This window comes from Clarias gariepinus, chromosome 23 (assembly GCF_024256425.1).
Source record: "Clarias gariepinus isolate MV-2021 ecotype Netherlands chromosome 23, CGAR_prim_01v2, whole genome shotgun sequence".
Lineage (NCBI taxonomy): Eukaryota > Metazoa > Chordata > Actinopteri > Siluriformes > Clariidae > Clarias > Clarias gariepinus.
The window spans coordinates 12356169-12379356 of record NC_071122.1 but is presented as its reverse complement, the minus strand read 5'-3'; positions in this window follow the sequence as shown (position 1 = coordinate 12379356).

Below are 23188 nucleotides of genomic sequence, written 5' to 3'. Positions count from 1 at the left end.
GAGTCCCCGACCCAAGAAGGGTAACGCCCAGAGTGGCGTGTCTTTGTTTTTTTTTTTATTATTATTGAGTTCTTGTGTTTCGAGTTTACTGAATAAATCCCCTGTATTTAACCCAGCATCCGCGTCTGCCGTCTCTGCAAACATGACACATATGACAATTTGCTTGACATTTGAGCACTCGTGTAAATAGCTTTTTCATTGCATATACTACCATATCATATATTTGTGTCTAATACTGGCGTGTTTATATATATATATATATATATATATATATATATATATATACTCACCTAAAGGATTATTAGGAACACCTGTTCAATTTCTCATTAATGCAATTATCTAATCAACCAATCACATGGCAGTTGCTTCAATGCATTTAGGGGTGTGGCCCTGGTCAAGACGATCTCCTGAACTCCAAACTGAATGTTAGAATGGGAAAGGAAGGTGATTTAAGCTATTTTGAGCGTGGCATGGTTGTTGGTGATTTTCACGCACAACCATTTCTAGGGTTTACAAAGAATGGTGTGAAAAGGGAAAACATCCATTACATTTAAGCATTTGGCAGACGCTCTTATCGAGAGCGACTTACATTTTTATCTCATTACACATCTGAGCAGTTGAAGGTTAATGGCCTTGCTCAAGGGCCCAACAGTGGCAATTTTGGTGGTTGTGGCGTTTGAACCTGGAATCTTCCGAACCGTAGTCCAATGCCTTAACCACTGAGCTACCCCTGGCCCCTAGTACCCCTGGCATCCAGTACGCGGCAGTCCTGTGGGCGAAAATGCCTTGTTGGTCAGAGGAAAATTGGCCGACTGATTCAAGCTGATAGAAGAGCAACTTTGACTGAAATAACCACTCATTTCAACCGAGGTATGCAGCAAAGCATTTGTGAAGCCACAACACACAACCTTGAGGCGGATGGGCTACAACAGCAGAAGACCCCACCAGGTACCACTCATCTCCACTAAAAACAGGAAAAAGAGGCTACAATTTGCACAAGCTCACCAAAATTGGACAGTTGAAGACTGAAAAAGTGTTGCCTGGTCTGATGAGTCTGATTTCTGTTGAGACATTTAAATGGTAGAGTCAGAATTTGGCGGTGGTGTAGGGGATGTTTTCTTGGCACACTTTAGGCCCCTTAGTGCCAATTGGGCATCATTTAAATGCCAGGGGCTACAAAAGGCTGAAAACCCTTGGGGGAGATCGCGAGAGTGCAATATAATGAAAGAAACCCCAGGGCCCACGCCTTATGCCAAGCCCATTGAGCAGTCTACTGTGTTTGATTGACACAGAAATGTGAACATAACAGTCGATGAGCAACTAAAGCGTGCTGCCGTTTCACGCAGTACATGGCCAATAAACCAGACAAGTTTGGTATCAAATTCTGGGTGGCCGCTGATGTTGAAACAAAATACATGTTGAACGCAATTTCTATCTAGGGAAAGACGACAGTAGGGCGGCTGGTCAGCGGTTATCAGACACCATTGTAATGCGTATTGTGGAGCCTTTCCAGGGGAAAGAAAGAAATATAACAACAGACAATCTCGTTGGCACTGGCAAACAATCTTTTGGTGAATAAAACCACCATTGTTGGCACAATAAATAAAATCAGACGAGAAATGCCCCTTGACACAGGCACAGTCTGAACAATATTCGACCAGGTTGTTGAAGGCTGGAAAGGCCATGCTCACGATTTACCAGGCAAAACTAAAGAAAAATTTATGTGTTCTAAGCACAATGCATCAGGCAGTTTCAACTGATAATGGCGAAAAGAAACTGCCTAAAACAATTTCCTACTACAACAGCACTAAAGTTGGTGGTATGGATCAAATAATGTGGCTGTATTCAGTAAAGGAAGGCACCCGGAGCTGGCCTGTGGCTGTGTGTTACAACTTCCTAGACCTGGCGGCAATTAGTGCACATATTCATCTGTCATTTTCCTCACATATCGCTAACCTTACTCGCTCTTGTAGATTTCTTCTGTACAATATCAGAGGAATTCGCCCATTTCTTTCTTCACAGGCTACTCAGGTGCTTGTTCAGTCCCTTGTTATTTCAAGACTGAACTACTGTAATTTACTCCTGGCAGGCCTGCCTCTGTCCACGATTCATCCTCTCCAACTGATCCAGAATGCAGCAACACATCTCGTTTTTAACCTTCCCAAGTTTTCCCACACCACCCCACCCCACTAAGCTGTATTTAAAGTAGACACTGTTTTTCTTGTCATTATGTAATCTTTCTCGTGTTTACATTTACATTTAGTCATTTGGCAGACGCTCTTATCCAGAGCGACTTACATTTTTATCTCATTACACATCTGAGCAGTTGAGGGTTAAGGGCCTTGCTCAAGGGCCCAACAGCGGTAACTTGGTGGTTGTGGGGTTTGACCCTGGGATCTTCCGTACCGTCCAATGCCTTAACCACTGAGCTACCCCTGGCCCCGTGTTTACCTGTGTACTGTACAATTTATATTCTTTTTTTTTTTATGAATTACTGTAAATTAACTACATATGCAGTTGATTTACCAGAAAAGACTTTTCAGTTTTTTGTGTGGTAAACTAAACTTCAGGGTCAATTTTAGGTATTTTCTGTTACATGTATAGAATTAGTTTCAGCTAAATCAATGATCAATAGTGTGAGAGGACTTATGTTGTGATAAGTTTAATAATAATAATTAAAATATAATCTTATAGTAAAAAACACGAGGTAAATTTGACTATATTCATTTATTTAGGCTTTTACTATAGGCTTTACGTAGGGGTCTGTCAGCTAACGGTAATTTCTCTTCAGTCTGTCGAATTTAGCGGACATGGACTCATTGCTGTGCTTGTTGTAACTGAAAAAACACAGCAATTTCTTCAAAGTCTTTCCGCTCTGTGACCGCTGAAATCCAATATGACACTACGTTAGGCTACGTCTTGACTCATTTGCATACAGACGGTGATTGGATGTTTACCGTGGGCTATGGGGAGGTGTGTGTGTTTGTGTGCGCGCGCGTACTTCTTGTACTGTTATACGGAACACTGCATAAGCTCGCCCAGTATACTCGCTCGGTCTGCTACCGGATGTTTACATGGCGGGACCACCGGAAGTTCCGCCCCTCTGGTGTGTGCTACCAACACGTCCGGCTGTAATTTGGGCACTAGCAACCTGACTAACCCCAAGTTACCACGTAGAGTTCCGTCAGTGAGATTCAGCACTGCACCCCACCTTTCCAACAGGTCCAACCCCAAGATACAATCATCCTCTATGTCTCCCACAAAAAATGGATGAGAATGAGTAATTTTACCTACTTGTATTTGCACTGTGCGACAGGCCCGTATCTTCAGATAGCTCCCCGACACGGTGCGAACCGCGCTCGCCTTGTCCCAATAATCTCCAGCGCAACAGCGAAACCGAAGAGCCGGTGTCTACGAGCGCCTGTAGTGAGACATCGTCCAGGCCACAGTTCACGTAGACCCCCGCGCGATTTCCTACACGTCCAGAACGAAAGTTAAATCCACCAGTTGGGGAAACAAAGATGGCTGTGGGAGGCGGCTTCCCCTCGGTGCCCCCTGGAGCTAGTTTAACGGTTGCTGGGGTACGCTGTCCTCAGGCCTGAGAACGTTGCAGTGGTAGTCTTGCGGTCCCTAGCCTCGGCGTCGTCGCGAAACCTCGGAGGCTTGTTCGATGCCTAGCCGCGACGGGTAGCCCTGCCGTGTTGTTCTGCCATTATGGGCTCAGCACGCTCGGCCTCGCACAGCACCTCCGAAAGGGAGGGCAGTGCCGCTAACCGGATGTGCTCGCTGAGCCGCGGCAGTCGGAATCCCAGAAGAAACGCACAACGAGCTAGCTCTTCCTGCTTGTCATGCTCGAATTCCGGGTAGCCCCAGCACGCGAGACATCTTAGATCCATGGCGAACGCCCCCAGTGGCCAGCTCCTCGCACGCTGCCTCCTTACAGTCACCCGCGCCAAACCGGAAGTGGAGCGACTCCTGCAGCTTTGCAAGAGAACAATAGAGCTGACGGCATGTTAAAAAACTCAGCAGGGGTGCTAGTAGGTGTGAGGTCCAGAGAATTAACACAAATTTGCACAGGCCTAGTAAATCTAGAGAACAGGAGAATTTAGTAAAGACAAAGATAAATAAACTTTACAGAATATCTAGTTGTAATAAAAATAAAATATTATAGTAAACCTATACCACAGAGTATGTTAACCAGTGAACTTTGTTAGTGTTAGCCACTGTCTGTCTGTTTTATCGACTGCATTAAATTAACTAAGAATTTACTTAATGTGCTTTTCATACAAATAAGTTAAGCGATATAACATTCGTATATGAGCATTAGTTCATCTCTGAAGCCAAACTATAACTTACCGAACTTACTGTACTGAAGCACCTCTCTCTCTCTCTCTCTCTCTCTCTCACACACACACACACACACACACACCTTAACTGATAAACACTTCAGTGTTTTTATCCAGCTCGTTAACTAAGTCACAGCCAAAGTGGGTAAAATATAAACCTGGTCATGAGCATTTAGATCGCAAGCTCCTGTACATCTATCCTCAGCTTGTGTCCCTCATGAACTGCATCACATTATATCCCAGTCTTATAAATAACCTGCAGATTAACTCTTACCTGAAGAATGAATTAACACTGAATTTTTCCAGACAACACAGAGAGCACAAACACTCTTCATCGGGTAGTGCAGCTTTTGTAATAGGCACATTAATAGTATTTTCGAAACTTTAGCATCTTTTTGATTAAAATAGAAGTGACATTGTGAGTTTGTGACACTGACAGTAAGCTGTAATGTTAACTGCAGTCTTGGTAAACAGATCATTAAGTTATCTAAAGTTACATCTGACCGCTGCTGATGCTGCCAGTGATTTTCTAAACGTCCAATAAAAAACTAAACTGGGAAATAAACTGTAAACTACCCCAAACAAAGTTTATAAAATAAAAAATAAATAAAACACCACTTACCGCAGATAGTCCATTAAGTCGCCATTTTCATCTCTGTAGTGCAGTTTGATAGCGTCAGTTCGGCGCGGGTGGGGGTGGGTTGTCAATATTCAATTCAATTTTATTTGTATAGCGCTTTTAGCAATTTTCATTGCCGCAAAGCAGCTTTACACAATCAAAAGAATTATTTAAGTTTGTATGACATGTGAATTTGTATGAATCAGAATGGTCAGTTTGTCCCTGGTGAGCAAGCCGAGGGCGACAGTGGCAAGGAAAAACTCCCTGAGATGGTAATAGGAAGAAACCTTGAGAAGAACCAGACTCAACAGGGAACCCATACACACCTCCATGAGTCCCCCAGAACTGCTCCTTTACCTAAGGCAAATCTATTTATAAAAATGCTTGGCTAAATAAATAGGTTTTTAGCCTGAGACTGTGTTTGAGTCCCGAACACTATTTGGAAGACTATTCCATAATTTTGGGGCTTTGTAAGAAAAAGCTCTGCCCCTAGCTGTATTTTTTTTTTATAATACGCGGTACTGACAAGCAGCCTGCATCCTTTGATTAAAGTAGGCGTGGCAGTTCGTAAGACACTAGCAGTTCGCTCAGGTACTGCGGCGCGAGACCATTTAATGCTTTATATGTCAAGAGTAGTATTTTAAAATCAATGCGAAATTTCACATTGTGCTCATATCTTCTGGTTCTAGTAAGGACTCCCGCTGCTGCATTCTGGACTAGCTAAAGCTTATTTATGCATCTAGCTAAACAACCAGACAGTAAGGCATTACAATAGTCCAACCTAGAGGTGATAAAAGCATGAACTAGTTTTTCTGCATCATTTAGCGACAATAAGTTTCTTATCTTGGCAATATTTCTGAGGTGAAAGAATGCTATCCTGGTAATATTATCTACATGAGCTTCAAATGAAAGGCTGTAATCAATAATCACACACAAGGTCTTTGCACTTGATGGAACAGAAAGGCCATCTAAAGTTAAGGTGTGATCTAAAATTTTACTCCTAGCTGTATGCAGTCCTATGACTAGAACTTCTGTCTTATCCGGATTAAGCAGAAGGACGTTAATTAGCATCCAATTTCTTATGTCCTGCACACATTGCTCAACTTTAGTAAGCTGTTTTTTCTCATCAAGTTTTGCTGAGACATATAACTGTGTATCGTCAGCATAACAATGAAAACTAATACCATGCTTACGGATTATGTTGCCCAGAGGAAGCATATAAAGGGAAAAAAGCAGTGGACCTAAAACTGAACCCTGCAGAACGCCAAACTCCACTAGAGAACATGCAGAATAATCACCATTTAAGTCTACATACTGATAATAATGGGTCAGATAGGATCTGAGCCAGGAGAGGGCTGTACCCTTAATTCCTACTACATTTTCTAATCTGTGAAGAAGAATAGCGTGATCAATGGTGTCAAAAGCTGCACTGAATATCACATGATTGCAACTCAGCGCAGCTAAATTGCTGGCGTGTGTTAACGTGTTCTTGAGAACAAAGCGCCATCTAGTGGTGGAATCAGGTAAATGAATAAATCGGGCTTGAATGAGCGTGTTTACTGTGAAATCTTGACAGCCCTTTCTGGCAGGAGAGGGAGGGGGGGACTACGCCGTCCATAGGGCAGCCGTACGCCATTCGCATGCCATTCACACGGCCGCAGCTATTTGACATGGCTCCCTCTGTATATACACTACCGTTCAAAAATTTTAGAACACTTGCAAATTTATTTATTTTTGTTTAGTGATTTATTTTCTACATTCTACAACAATACTGGGGATTTAAAAAACTATAAAATAACACATATGGGATTTGGTAATTACATAACAAGTAAAACAGTTAGTTGTTATTTTAAGACACAGACGTCAGCCTTTCTGTAATAGTTCTTGAAAGAACAGTATTGTCAAGTGCATTTGCAAAATCCGTCAAGCACCATAATGAAACTGGCTCTCATGAAGGCCATCCCAGGAGGGCGAGACCAAAACCTACCTCTGCCGCAGACGAGGAGTTCATTTAAAGTTATCAGCCTAAAAAATGACAATTAACAGCACCTCAGATTAGAGGCGTTATGAAGTCTTTACAGAGCATAAGTAGCAGAAACATCTCAATATCAACTGTTAATAAGAATATTAGCATGGTGCTAGCATTGTGCTAAGAATATTAGCATGTTGCTAGCATCATGCTAACTATATTAGCATTTTGCACTTAACGTGATTAGCATGTTGCTAGCATGATGCTAGCTATATTAGCATGTTGCTAGCAACATCATGAAAAAGTCACTAACATGATGCTAAGATCCCATTGTCATAGAGATATGCGGGGCCCAAGTTTTGCCACGGAGAGCACCATTTACATTTTCTTCAGGAAATGTACTTCTCGAGGTTATTATTATTACCGACCTACACCTCACAGCTTTGAGACAACCCCAACGTGTCTTACACTGTTTCGTGCGGCTTGATCAGGACTGCCAGCCTATGAATTTTGGTAGGTATTCGTCGCACAGTTTTCCCAAAATTTCCCCCACAAAATTTCAAAATTTATCTGTATTTTTTCTTTTTCTTCTTCTACTTCTTATTATTATTATTAAGTCATAGGCATAGTTATTATTCTTCGAGAAAAAAGTTTGGACCGTTCCACACCCAACAGCTTTGAGACAACCTCCACATATGTTACACCGTTTCGTGCGGCTCGATTGGGACTGCCATGCTATGAATTTTGGTAGGGATTTATCACACGGTTAATTCATATTTCACAAATTTATGTGAGTGTTGTTTAAAAAAAGGCTTTAATTTACCAGACTTGATGAATATGCTAATTCTATGACTTATCTATGCAATTGTTTTTCATTGATACAAGATTGGTATAATTGTGAAGTAGCCCAGTTCATTAACCTCAAGGGAAAATGTGTTTTATTTAAAAAGTCTTTAGAGCTTACTATTTACAGTGCTATTTAAAATGGAAATGGCAGCTGGCATCAAAAGCAAAACAGTATATATTTTAGCTTTAGATTTTTGTTTTTGGCTGTCATATTGGTCCAAAAAAAAAAAAAAAAAAACTAAGCAACTTCTTTTAAAAATGTACTCATTTTATTATTATATATTTATTTCGTTTTGATGTTGGTTTTCCCCAAAGATATATTGTGTTCAGGTGATGAATATGTTTTCATTTGAATGATTCTCCTTTTTTTTCTCCTACAGTGTCCTGGAGCTCCAAAAACGGAATTCGCCCCCAAACGCAAGGTTTTGATGGACAAAACAAACAAGGAGAACAGAAACTGAGAAGGTCAGAGACAGAGAAGTTTTAGAGAAAAAATATTATTTGACGGTAAGGTTTGTGTATTTTTCTTGCTGTCTTTTTTTACTAACATTCTTAGCTAATCATCACTGTTAATTCTAGTTTTACATTGCCATGTCAATCATTACTGTTAATGTTGTGGTAGTATTTATTAGTTTGGGGTTTACTTAGGTTTATTAATGCTAAATTATGTTTCAGAGGTTTATGAAGGTACTATTAGTGCGAAACTATCAATAGGCCTTAGTAATTAATTCAGCATAATGAGAGAACAAATCGTTTGGTAGCTAGCTATGGCTAAGTATTTTTTATGGGTTGCTTTGTGAATATTTTAGTTTTGAAGTAAGTTGTAAAAACCGTGTCAGATTTTAGTGGTCATGGCTTTAAGTGTCATGGGTATATTATTAATGTGATAATTCTAAGACTTATTACCCATGCAATTTTCCTTTAATAATACAAGATTGGTATAATTGTGAAATAGCTTAGTTTTATTTTATTATATTTTTATTTCTTTTTGATGTTGGTTTTCCCAAAGGTACATTGTGTTCAGGTGATAAATATGTTTTTATTTAAATGAGTCTCCTTTTTTCTCCTACAGTGTCCTGGAGCTCCAAAACGGATTTCGCCTCCGAACACAAGGTTTTGACAGACAAAACAAACAGGGAGAACAGGAACTGGGAGGATTGGCATAAGAAGAGAGACAGAGGGGTTTTAAAGAAAAACCATGTCCGATTTTAGTGAGCATGGCTTCAAGTGTAATAGGTATATTATTAATGTTAAATGCAATCATCAGCAAAGCCACTTTATGTGCCCTTTTCTGTATGTTAGACTGTAGAATAGGTGCAAAAATTTCACACCTATTCTGATTTATAATGCACACAATTCATAATTGCTCATGTTTGCACTTATTTATTCTTTTATTCATGCAGTTAATTAAATTTTACAAATTTATATGAGTGTTGTTTAAAAAGGTTTTTAAAAAGTATTGTGTTCAGGTGATTAATATGTTTTTATTTGCATGATTCTCCTTTTTTTCTCCTACAGTGTCCTGGAGCTGCAAAATGGAATTCACCTCCAAGCACAAGGTTTTGACGGACAAAACAAACAAGGAGAACAGAAACTGAGAGGATTGGGATAAGGTCAGAGACAGAGGGGGTTTTAGAGAAAAAAAATAATTTGATAGTAAGTTGTGTATTTTTCTTGCTGTCTAGATTACTAACATGCTTAGCTCGTCATCACTGTTAATCGTAGTTTTACATTGCCATATCAATACAGTGGAACCTCAGATTACGAGTAACGCTACGAGCAAAGATTTTTTAATAAAATTTAACTTGAAAAACGAGCATTCTCTTGGTTTACGAGCACCGAGTATCATGTTTAACGCATGCGCTTCTTGTTTTGACGCCGAGCTTCACGTGATCACAACTGAGCCAACAGTTTTTCTCTCTCTTGTGCTGCGGAATCGTCTCCCCTGCTGGGTCTTAGTGCTCGTCTCTTACTGGTATAATCAACATCTGTGACTACATGTGTGTGTGAAACATATTTTATTTTGTGTTTGGAAGCGCGTGTACTGTTTCTTATAACACACAGAAATGAAGGCCAGAGACACGCACTCTGCTCTCCAAAGAAACTCGCAAATCTTTTCAGAGGTAAGGTGCTGGGTCATTTGTTTGTTTGTTTTACTTTACAGCAGTGATTCTGTTAGTTTGCACTCACACAAGTGTCATTAGTGATGTTTATTGCTTTTTTTTTTTAGATAAAACAATGTAGCGGGAGAGAGACGTTGATTTATGACCGCTGTTTACGGAAGTGTAGTCCAGTGCGGGAGATGCATTGTGGGTAATGCAGTCCGGTGTGTGTGAACGCGAATGCGAGATTTAAGTTAGGAAATAGAGCCTGAGTTTTGTTCTTAAGTAGTTTTTTATTTGCCGGATCCACCTGAAAGTTTGTACTATAGCCTAACAAGGCAGAAAATAAAAGAACAGGCATCGACGAGTTTGTCCATCTCATCATTACATGGCTGTGTAAAAGATGCTGAAGCGGACGTGCCACTGGTCTTTTATACTGTATTAAAATTGTTTGGAATCCTGTGCAATGAGGTAGTTTCGACATCTATCAACTGAACAGCATTTTTTTTTACTTGTTTTCAGCAATGGACGTGATGTTTTGACAAAAGAAGAGTGATTGTGAGTGAGTGACAAAAGAAAGCGGTGACTGAGTAGATTGGACGTCACAGCAGCTTGTGAAAAGGCACAGCTACTTTATGCAGGCTGTGTGCATTTTTTTGTGGATTGATTGTTTTGAAACTTATATGGTAGTTACATAGCCCCTAGATCCCAGTTACCATGAAAAAAAGCATGAAATTTCAGTTTTGACTATATGGGACCTTAAACAAGAACGTCATCTTTTTTAATTATTGTTTGTTCGGCGAGGAATTATAGACCACAATGTTAGCATGATCTTGCGTTTTATCACTTCTTGTGTGCTTTTGGCAGTAGCTTGCACACCAGACAGAGTTGTTGGCGATTCTTTCTATTGTAAAGTCATGCAGTGTGTAACCTCCTGTCGCCAATTCATTGTGCAGTGTAAACACAGCAGCAACTAAATGCTACCACAGATAGTGCAGTGTGAAAACAATAGTGATCCGATGACTTTGAAAATCATGCAGTTTGAGTTTGGAGAGGAGAAGGTAAAAAGCAATACAAAACAAATAATGTACAGTTTATGTTGTCATTCCTTTGCTTTTAAACTAAATGCAATGTAATAATAGGCCTTATTTAATAATAACATTAACAATGCAGCATGCATCTAACTCTGGGTAAAAAGCTTATAATAAAATCACCAATATAAGTCTTCATGTTAAGAAAAAATACTCAAACAGTACGGTATCTGAGCATACGGATTGGAAATTCGTGGGTACAGTTTGTTAATCCTTGGCCACAATTTGTTAAACTAAGGAAACAGTTTAAGTATTTGTGAGTGCGGTTTATAAACTAAGGGGACAAATTGCAAAACCGTCGCCACGGAGTGATTATTATATAATTTTTTTTGTCCTACAGGTTTTTTTTGTTTGTTTGTTTGTTTTGTTTTTTTGCACATAATATAACAGACTACATTGTTACATTAAGTATATTTGTTTTCATAGCATTGAATATGTACATTTTAGGACAATGTTTGCAGGTTGTGAAATAACACATATATCTATAAAAATCAAATGTGTGCATTGTATCTATAGAAGATTGTAGGAAATTTGAAAAACATATGTTGTGTATCTGTGCATTTGTAAAAGTCACATTTCCAAAAATTTAGGACCCACCTTCTGTCATTCATAAACAACTACCACTCTAAGTTTTAAAGCATTGTGCAGTTCTAACTTTTTGTTTGTTTTTCATTCTTTAGATGCCCTACAACAACAACAGCTGAAAGCTGAAAAAAAGGAGGCCTTAGAGTTCGTCATTGCTTCAACAGTTCAGAAATGGATTTGTTATGCCCCAGAACGGCTGGGGGGAATTGCTCGTGGTGGAAAACCATAAGTTCAGACTTATGTCTTATTATCTGTTTTGCTGAGTAAATACATTTTAACTGTACTAATAATGTTTCAGTTATCTGTTGTGTTTCTGTCTTGGTTGTTTCTATTTGCATTTGACTGAATTTTGCTGAAGCAGGTTGCAATTTTTATATGCTGTTATGATTTTCCAGTCTCTTCTCTTGGCAGTTAGATTCTGTTTTATAAATTCAGAATTAACAATCTCTTCTAATAGTCATTTTGTTATCCAGTTAATAATAATTTGTATGTAAGTTATAGTGTGTTTTATTATATAGTTGTTTTATTCTAATTTTGATGTTACTTTCTCTTTAAATGGGTATGGAGCATAAATAAATAAATATGTTTACATGTAAACTGAAGGATGTTAAGTTACTGACTTTTTTTTTTTTTTTTTTAAAGCTTTTCAGCCCTACATGGTCTCTGATTTAAAGAAATAAATCAAAACAGACATGATTTACTGTCATAGAATCTTGCTGTACATAAAGCAAGACTAAACTAAAATTTCTTCAATGTTCATTTAATGTAAAATAAGTGATTTAATTTAAGTTGAACAAATATTGATTTTATGCCTATCTTGATCTTTTTTTCATAATTGAAATAACATTATTTCAAGGTGCAAACCTGATGAAAAATCAATGCTTAATTTCAACATTGATTCAATGACAAATTGGTTGATGCTTTAATGTTGATTCAATGATGATTCACTGTTGTTCTGCTATCTGGGATCTGATCTGTTCTTGATGTTTGTTAATAGAGAGAGTGATAGGCTGGGTCTGGGTTGTGATGAGGCTGGAGGAGAGGTGCTGACCGTCCACAGAGGTAATTCGAATTGGCTGGAAAAACACCTTGAGTTTTAAACCCAATTTTTTGGCATAAGAAGAGTCAATGAAGTTGCCTGCGGCACCGGAATCGATGAAGCGATGACTGTATAAGTAAAGGTAGGTCGGGCGTCATTCGCAACACGTCCGTGGAGTACCTGGTGGAATTAAACTCAAACATGAGATCCAGGGCAGTTAGAAAAACACTACACTTCCCATCTGTAACATCCCATTTATCCGGAAGTGCAAGGTAAACATCAGGAGGGCATGAAGGTTGCGGTGCAGCAGCCACTGCGACGGGCAGCAGGCTAACTAGAAGAGGTGCAGCCTCGCGAGGAGCCACGTTCTGCCGCCGCAGCTCCGCCACCTTGCGGCGCAAGGCCATGAGGTTTTGGATGCTGCTGCAAAGAGCCGCGATCTTGCCGTTAAGCTGCTCGTTTAGTTCGCGTGCCTGTTCACCACATCGCAGAGGTGAGCGTAATCCGCTGGGTTCACAGCAGGTGTAGGCTCAGTCATTCTGTCACGAACTAAACAGAGGTGAAGCAGAAGACTTAGCAGTTAGCCCATGTAGCATGGACGGTAAACCCAAACGCGGAAGTAGCGCGACTCGGTAGGATAACCATGCATATTATTATTAGAACTCTCTCTGAGCGAGAGCAAGAGTTTACACAAATAAATCCGCGTTCTAACAACACACACTCGTCAGGAAGATAAACCCAAAATAGGTGAGTACTCACAGATAGTATGCAAGTCTTCGGAACCAGCATGGGCAAACTCAATGACTGAGCGATGTGATGCTCCATTTTGTCTCCTTTTATGCTTCCTGTGTCCGGACCGTTCTACTTCCGGGTCCTAGTGCAGATCGCGGAGCAAGTGCGCATGACATTATCACACAGAGTACACCAGTGTGTTAGGCCTAAAAAACTAATTACAAATTTTCTTTGTAATCTTGGCTTAAAGAAGTGAAGGATGCATGTGAATGCCTAGACTGGTGTGAGTTGTGAGATGTGAGCAGTCTGACAACAAAGAAACCAAAGCAAATACATGGCAGGTAAATCCCTAAGAAATTGTTATTCATTTATTCAGCTATTTGCACATTTCCTGTTTGATTATTAGATTAATTATTAACGTGCCAGTCATAAATTGATTGGTTAGTTAATCATCGATTAGCATAAATAAGTCACCACTGAAAGGGATGAATGAAGTAATAAACTAATGATACAACATGCAAATCGGTAAATGTAATCATAAGTTTATTATTTTAGGCAACACTTTGAAAAAGGTTCCTCAAACCTTTCTGTAGCATTTATCTGTAAAATAACATCCACATAATGACGTCATACAACTACAGTATTCAAATACAGTTAAACTTTGGATTGCAAGCAAATTCAGTTGCGGAAGTGTGCTTGTATATCAAAGCACTCGTAAATTAAAGTAAATTTGAAATAATGAAAACTCTGAAAATAATGGAAACTCTGATGATTCATTCCATAACTCTAAATATGAATAAAGACTAAGCATGGAAGACAATCCTGTAGCGCACGAGAAACATTGGCTCATGGTGAAACCCTGCTTAGAGATGTACTCCTCCTGCAGATGGTTACACTGTCCAAAAGAGAAAGGAAGTCACAGATGTCCTTCACGTGCTTGCTTCAGTCTGTAAAACAGTTGGAGAGCCTCCAGCCAAGTGTGAAGTTTGGTGGTGGTAGAGACTTAAACAATAATAGCTACTGCATTTTAGTATTTGGACAATTTCAAAAAGTTCCATGACCAGCTTAAAGATGTAGAATCATTTTGTGTCACTCTAACACTGCATTCATGACGATTTAAATGAACCTCTGTTTGAGTTCATTCTCTTTTAAGTTATTTGGTGAAGTCAGCTCTAAAGTCCTCAGAAAATTCAGGATGTATTGGAACAATTGACCATTACAATAAAGAGGTTTATTTGGGCATCCAGTGCTGGGTCCCAACATGGATCTTGGATAATGCTGCTGAGTAGACAAAGAAGTTGTGTAAAAACTGTCCAAAGACGTTGTGTATAAACTGTCCTATGTTTAGCACTCATTTACTCACCTTTTATACCGCTTTATCCTGTATACAGGGTCGCAGAGGGCCTGGAGCCCATCCCAGGAGGCTTAGGGCACGAGGCGGGTTACACCCTGGACAGGATGCCAGTCCATCGCAGGGCACACACACATATACACTCTCACATACTCATTTACACACTACGGGCAATTTGGGAATGCCAATTAGCCTAATCTGCAGGTCTTCAGACTGTGGGAGAAAACCAGAATACCCAGAGGAAACCCACAAGCACGGGGAGAACTTGCAAACTCCATGCACACAGAGACCACCACAGGGCACACACGCTACAAGGTTAGTTTTTGACAGTGCACAACCACCCACAACCTCCTTGGGTGATGAGCAATCACACCGGGAGGGGACAGATGAATCAGTAGATGTTATTTCTGCATGCAAATGACTCACTTTATGGCAGCAAGGGGAACGCTAAAGGGGATGATGAGGATGAATCCAGGTGTGGTGCTTCTGAAGAAGATAGCCCACACTCTGACATCCTTTCTCGTATTTTGGTGCTGCAAAAATATAGGGCCTTGATTTTAAAGAGGACGTTGGTGTCTCAACCCCACAGCAAGGTGTTTGGGCTAGTATTTCCTGTGTTCAGCCCCCTGTGGCTGATGATTATTCTCAAATGTTGAGAAAAACATGGAATAATCCAAAAGCAGCACCCCAGTTTAATGCAGGATGCAGGTGATTTGCCAAACTAAATTATGCTCCTGAGAGTGGCATGGGTAACATGCCTCCAGTAGAAAGAGAATTTGCAGCATTAACCTCTTTAGGAACTAACCAGGTCACAGATAAGCCTAGGTGTGCCAGGGATACAATGGAGCGACGCTGCTGGAGCAGCCCTGAGAAAAGTGATTAGCTCAGAAGATTGCGATGTTGTGAATCCAGTTGATGCAGCTTTTATCACACATTTACAACTTACCAGGGATATTGGTCCGTCCATGTCTTCAGCGGTCATAGCCCGAAGGCAGATTTGGTTGGCTCAAACATCCTTGCCTGAAACCATTAGAAAAGAGTTGACCAATATGCCGGTGATTCCAGGTAGAGTTTTTCACTCTGAGTCTCAGTCCATGTTGGACACCGCCGACCTGGCAAGGCGCATAAGGGAGTCTGTCCAGCAAACATTTAGTCATCCACTAGACTTGACCATTGAGGTGCTCAGCTTTTTCGGCCCCCACACTCCCACCGTTTGGATCATTGGGGGCATGATAGGAGACAAACTAAGGGTTACCAGCCCCATGAAAAGAGCACCAGACCATCCAACCATACGTGGACTTCGACCGATCCTGGATTTGCGGCAACTGAACCGGTTCATAAAAACACTGCCATTCAGAATGCTGACAACAAATTCTAGAGTCCATAAAACCAGGCGAATGGTTCACTTCCATAGACCTAAAGGACGCATACTTCCATGTACCCATCTGTCTAGATCATCACCCATTCCTTTGCGTTGCCTTTTGGGATTGGGTTTACCACTTTAAGGTCTTACAATTTGGCCTCTTGTTATCTCCAAGAGTCTTCACCAGGGTGGTTTTAGCAGACCTTCATCCCCTCCAGTGTGCAGGAATAAAAATCATAGCATACCTGGACGACTGGTTCATCTTCGCACCTACCCCCAGTCAGTTATCAGGGACACTGAAACAGTAATTCAACATTTTTAGTCTTTCGGGTTCAAAATAAACTGAGAAAAAAATCAATCAAAGTCCTCGACAACAGACACTGTTTGTAGGAATTTCCCTAGACTCTCACCTAATGAGGGCCTCGTTATCCCCTTACAGAGTGAGAAAATTATCCCAAATGCATCATAAAATTGGACAGACATGTGAGAATAAGAGTTACACAGAAGTGTATTCAGATGCTACGCCCTTAGAAGAGCAAACTGGGACACCTTTAGGGAACATCCCAGCGAGACGGTCTGTGATAACACCAGACGCCTCTCCAACAGAATGGGGAGCAGTTTGGGAAGGCAGATCTGTCAGGGGCACCTGGGACCCTCCCTGGACCTCAGAACACATCAATGCACTGGAGCTCAGAGCAATCTACCTCTCTCTGAAGGCCTTTTTCCCATTATTACAAAACAACCATGTTCTGATAAGGACAGACAACATGTCTGCGGTGTATCACATCAATCACCAGGGGCCACCAGATCAGCACATGCCTCTCTGGGTGACAAGAAAACTACTGTTTTGGGCGTCCCCAAACTTCCTATCTCTCAAAGCTGCATTTATACCAGGGGCGGTGAACAAACCAGCGCACCTGCTGTCTCCCAGGAGAGTGGCGTCTCAATCCCGAAACGGTGAGACTCGTATGGGAACACTTCGGTACAGCAAAGATCGATCTGTTTGCAACAGCAGAGACAACTCATTGCTCAATGGTACTCCCTGAGCAACCTGGGAGATCCCTTGGGAATAGATGCACTATCTCAAGAATGGCTGGAGAGTTGTTGTATGCTTTTCCCCCTCTACCTAAGTTTTGCTTGTGGCCCCAAGATGGCCAAAGAAACTCTGGTTCCCAGCACTTCTACGCTTGGTTCAAGGTCACTCTTGGTAGCTAGCGAAAAGAGCCGATCTCCTGTCTCAAGCAGCAGGACAAATTTGGCACCCAAAGCCGGAAATTCTACAATTGTGGATGTGGCCTCTACTTACCTAACCTGGGTTTAGATGAGGCTGTAAGGATCTCCAGCTAGATGCTACCAATTGTGACACTAGCTTTGTTCTTCAGTTTCTTCAGACAGTGTTGGATTCTGCGAAATCAGTTACCACTATAAAAGTATCTCAGCCATCTTACATTTTCATGCATCAGGGCAGGGCATAAGTGTTGGTAAACACCCCTTAGTGTCTCAGTTCCTTAGAGAGCGCACACCGCTTATGCCAAGGTCACCCGCTTGGGATCTTACTACTGTCCTGCGTTCACTGTCCCCGAAGTCATTAGACCTGGTACAATAAATCAGGTGATTGAGCTGAATGCTTTTCACCCAGAGCCCCTTTGGTCAAGTACTAAGTTAAATAGCCCCTCCCTATGTCCCGTCAGAGCATTGCGTACATACATTGAGCATACTCGTCCATTGCGGCAGTCACATACACAACTATTTGTATGTATTGATAAAAAGTGCGCAGGCAAGCCTGTGTCCAAGCAATGTTTATCTTACTGAATAATGGATACAATTTCACAAGCATATTCCAATCAAGATCTACCTATTCCCGGTGGTCTAGTTGCCCAATCTACCAGGAGTATGGCCACCTCCTGGGCAGCACTTAAGGCAGTATCACTTTCAGACATATGTGATGTGGCCTCTTGGCGCACCCCGTGCACGTTTACAAGATTTTATAGGATTAACGTTGCGATTTCTTTGGTGTCTGCTATTTTATCTACAGTTAAGTTACCAGAGAAAAGGGGTACTACGGGTCCCTTGTGACTCTGTTGGTACTAGTCATCCAAAATGAGACCATGGTGACAGTCTGAGTGAGGTCGAAATAGATCGTAAGTTATGTCCATAACTATGGATATATGATGACCGTCACCATCTCTTGTCACTTGGGACAAGCTGAGGCGTTCCAGGCAAGAGGAAAAAATTGGTCTAACCGGATGTTTATATAACAGCTGACCCCTAAGGTCAGTCACCTGATGTTGTTGGTATTAGGTCTCGAGGATAGGCGGAAGAATGCGTCATTCAGAATGAGATTGTGGTGACGGTCATTGTTCGGTCTCATAGTTATGGACATAAATTACGTTCTCCTTTGTAGAGGACTTTCGCTGTTTCCGTAGCGGTTGTTTTTTTCCGGAGCAGGTTGCTAGCCCAACGCCCAACCCTATATATATATATATATACTCACACACACACATACACAGTACTGTGCAAAAGTGCAATTTTGCTATATGGTTATTATGTCTGCATAATTATGTACAAAATGATTCAGTATTTCCATATATAACTTAAAAATTAATAAATAAATAACATTACATGGGAATATATTCATGGTTGTAAAGAAAAAAAATATATAGTACAAGACAGACCAATTTTTAGATGGAAACAAAAACCTAAGGTACGCTTCTGGGATTTGCATAAAAATAGAAAGGAGCAAGTGTAACAAAGTAATCAGAAGAACTCATATTCTCCAGCATGCTCAGTAAAACCTAACAGCTGTTTTATTATAAACTGCACAAATCTGTGTCTAAAACTCCTGTGTCTAAAACTCCTCCTTTTAAGCAATGAGTTTTTACTCCAAATATTGACTTTTTATTTTTCTGCTCTTTATTGCTTTTTATAGATGTCTTTTTTATGCAGAAATGTTTTCAAAAGCATCTTTGCTTATGGCATATTTTTGTATGTGCCCAGAACTATTGCACAGAACTATAAGTAAGATAGCTGTTAGGTTTTACTGAGCTTGCTGGAGAATATGAGTTCTTCTAGTAACTTTGTCACAACACAATTCACTGTTCTGTAATCAGTTCTTATGAGTAGTTAGTTATAGTCAAAACAGTCTGTCCCCTAAAGGATTATTAGGAACGCCTGTTCAATTTCTTATTAATAAAATTATCTAATCAATCAATTACATGGCAGTTGCTTCAATGCATTTAGAGGTGTGGTCCTGGTCAGGACAATCTCCTGAACTCCAAACTGAATGTCAGAATGGGAAAGAAAGGTGATTTAAGCAATTTTGAGCGTGGCATGGTTGTTGGTGCCAGACGGGCCGGTCTGAGTATTTCACAATCTGCTCAGTTACTGGAATTTTCACGCACAACCATTTCTAGGGTTTACAAAGAATAGTGTGAAAAAGGGAAAACATCCAGTATGTGGCAGTCCTGTGGGTGAAAATGCCTTGTTGATGCTAGAGGTCACAGGAGAATGGGCCAACTGATTCAAGCTGATAGAAGAGCAACTGAAATAACCACTCATTATAACTGAGGTATGCAGCAAAGCATTTGTGAAGCCACAACACGCACAACCTTGAGGCGGATGGGCTACAACAGCAAAAGACCCCACCGGGTACCACTCATCTCCACTACAAATAGGAAAAAGAGGCTACAATTTGCACGAGCTCACCAAAATTGGACAGTTGAAGACTGGAAAAAATTTGCCTGGTCTGATGAGTCTCGATTTCTGTTGAGATTTTTAAATGGTAGAGTCAGAATTTGGCATAAACAAAATGAGAACATGGATCCATCATGCCTTGTTACCACTGTGCAGGCAGGTGGTGGTGGTGTAATGGTGTGGAGGATGTTTTCTTGGCACACTTTAGGCCCCTTAGTGCCAATTGGGCATTGTTTAAATGCCACGGGCTACCTGAGCATTGTTTCTGACCATGTCAATCTCTTTATGACCACCATGTACCCATCCTCTGATGGCTACTTCCAGCTGGATAATGCACCATGTCACAAAGCTCGAATCATTTCAAATTGGTTTCTTGAACACGACAATGAGTTCACTGTACTAAAATGGCCCCCACAGTCACCAGATCTCATCCCAATAGAGCATTTTTGGGATGTGGTGGAATGGGAGCTTCGTGCCCTGGATGTGCGTCCCACAAATCTCCATCAACTGCAAGATGCTATCCTATCAATATGGGTCAACATTTCTAAAGAATGCTTTCAGCACCAAGGGGGTCAAACACCGTATTAGTATGATGTTCCTAATAATCCTTTAGGTGAGTGTGTGTATATATATATATATGGGATTTATTTTACAATTCAACTGTTTAAGTGATCTCCATTCAGGTCTTAACCAAATTCCAGTCATTTTAAATCTTCTTAGTTGGGTTCTTTGCTTAATGCAGGCCAATAACTATTCTAAAACTATAACTTTTTTTTTCTTTGCCAAAGCAGTGTATACTGCTAAGCCATAACATTACATCAAACTGCTAATCATTACACTCAGTATGTTCCTCTTGTGCCACCTGGGCAGCCCTGGCATGGAGTGTGCTGTGGTGTGTAAGGTAGTGCGATCGTGGATTAGAATTGTTTATCTTGTGTGTTTTAAGGGTGTTCAATTAGATTAGTGTCTGGGGAGTTTGGAGATCAATAGGCTTGTGCTCTTTGCTGCTGGGCCTTTTGTGCATTAGGCTACAATATACTAGCTGATCTGATGCCTTTCTATAATGGCCAGCATTGACTTTATTTTTGGTAATTAGTACTGCATTGGCTTTTCTGTGGGATTGGACCAGACAGCCTTTGGTTCCTGTGGGCATGAATAAGCCTTGGGTGCCCATGATCCTGTCATCAGTTTACTGGTATATAATTGACAATCAATGTTTATGTGTAAATGTTATGGCTGATATATGAAAGTATTCAGATTTTCAAATAGTCAGTATAAGCAGTCTATCATAATATTCTCAATCTGTATAAATATGGAATAGTTTAACTAAACTCAGTTGCATTGTTGTACTCGCCAGCAGGAGGAAGTAGGACATAAATCAAGCTTCTGCAGTTTTTCAATTTCCCACATGAAATGACTGGCTTGAATTTGAAACACGTACTCATTCCCCATCTGCTGAGGCAATATGGTGATCTGGAACATGAGACTGATGGGCATATGGCATTGCATTGGGACAATTTCTCTGACATCTCTGTGTCCTTTCAAGTACAGCCTGCACACCTAACCAAAGATAGCATAAAAACAGATTGTACGGATTTTACACTTGGCCAGACTCATTGGCAGAACTGTGAAAAGCAGTATTGACAGCGATGTTACATAAAAATGTATGTTACAGAAAATAGGTTGAAGGAAAAAGAAAATCACAGAATGCCACAAGGACCACCATAAAAGGAGGTCACAAATAGCCATTATAAACAAAGCTGTTTTTAGTAATATAAGCTAATTAGAATAAATTCTAAAATGATCCGCACTCTGGCTGTAAAAAATTTTTTTGTTAACTTTTAGAAAAGACAAATGCATTTTTCATATAATCTTGCCTTTCAATATTTACTGTTTATCTTTCAATAAGCCTTCAATAAGTTTCGACAGTGTGGGCAGAAGTGTGTGGATGTGAATTGTCATGCAAGATCACAACATCTTTGGATAGCAGTCCCCTGCATTTAATCCAAAGTTTAGGCTTCAGGTCTTCAATAAGCATCTCACTATAACTAGTACTGTTGATTGATTAATGTTGTTACTAAAAATGTTTCAATACTGGCCCTCAAGAATCCCAGAAAACTGTAGCCATGTCGTCTGCTTGGGATGCATGTGGTCACTGGGGACAGTCCCACTTTACCATGAGATCGGTTCTAGCCCCTTCTCTGAAGACTGTGACTGCAGTCACTCAATAGTTTAGGACTGAAATTTCCTACAGTCTACCTGAGCCTCCAATAACGAACTGGACTCCATATTCACTGAAAGACAGTTCTAAAATCAACTGTTAGATCCAACTGTTAAACGTCCAACTGCCTAACACAGTATGACTGCAAAACAATCTTTGCCATTCGTCATCATCCAAATGAGGATGGGTTCCCTGTTAAGTCTGGTTCCTCTCAAGGTTTTTTCCTATTGCCATCTCAGGGAGTTTTTCCTTGCCACCGTCGCCCTTGGCTTGCTCATCAGGGACAATCTGAGCATTTTTCACATATAATGCAAATTTTCATAATTTCCTTTTGAATGTGTAAAGCTGCTTTTGCGACAATGACAATTAATAAAAGCACTCTACAAAAAATTTTTTTAATTGAATTGAATTACGCATCAATCTTCCAGCTGATGGCTGACTTTGGAACGTTTTCATGGTCGGCAAATGAGCTTGATTCTGATCCATACTCTGCTGTTTACTCTTTGTCTCATATGCGTAAATCCATAAATCAGTAACGTTTCTCTTCAAGAAAGTTTCACCTTCCTAGGAGTAGTATTTTGTTTGCAGATATCCAACCGCGTCTGTTTATCCTCTTCCGAAAGAAATGTTGTTAAAAAGTTTAAAGAATACTGAAATCCATTAATCCATTAATCCATGAATACCATTGAACTTTCTACACTCAAATGGTAATATTTGTCAACATCATAAAAGGCAAACAACACTTTATTATATCTGTGAGGAATCAGTGAGAACATCCCTTCTGTCATTTCCTAGGATAAAGGTTTTGGCTCCTAAACAACACCAGCCTCATCACTTTGGTCTGTTTACTTCATGCCAGGCTCTGGTATTCATCTTCACATCCATCCTTACTCATCCCATCCCTCTCATTCATGCCTAACCTTACTTGTCAGCCCAAACTCTCTTCACATATTCCACCTTTTTTATTCCCTCACCTTCCTCCCCAATTTATGGCAAGCCCCTCTCATTAATTTCAACCACTCTCTGACACAGCTTATTAAAGTTCATTCATCCTAACTCAATTCAATTCAATTCAATTTTATGTGTATAGTGCGTTTAACAATTAGCATTGTCGCAAAGCAGCTTTACAAAATCATTAGAAATTATGAAAGTTTGTATAAACTGTGATAGACCCTGATAAGGAAGCCAAGGGCGATGGTGGCAAGGAAAAACTCCCTAAGATGGCAGTGGA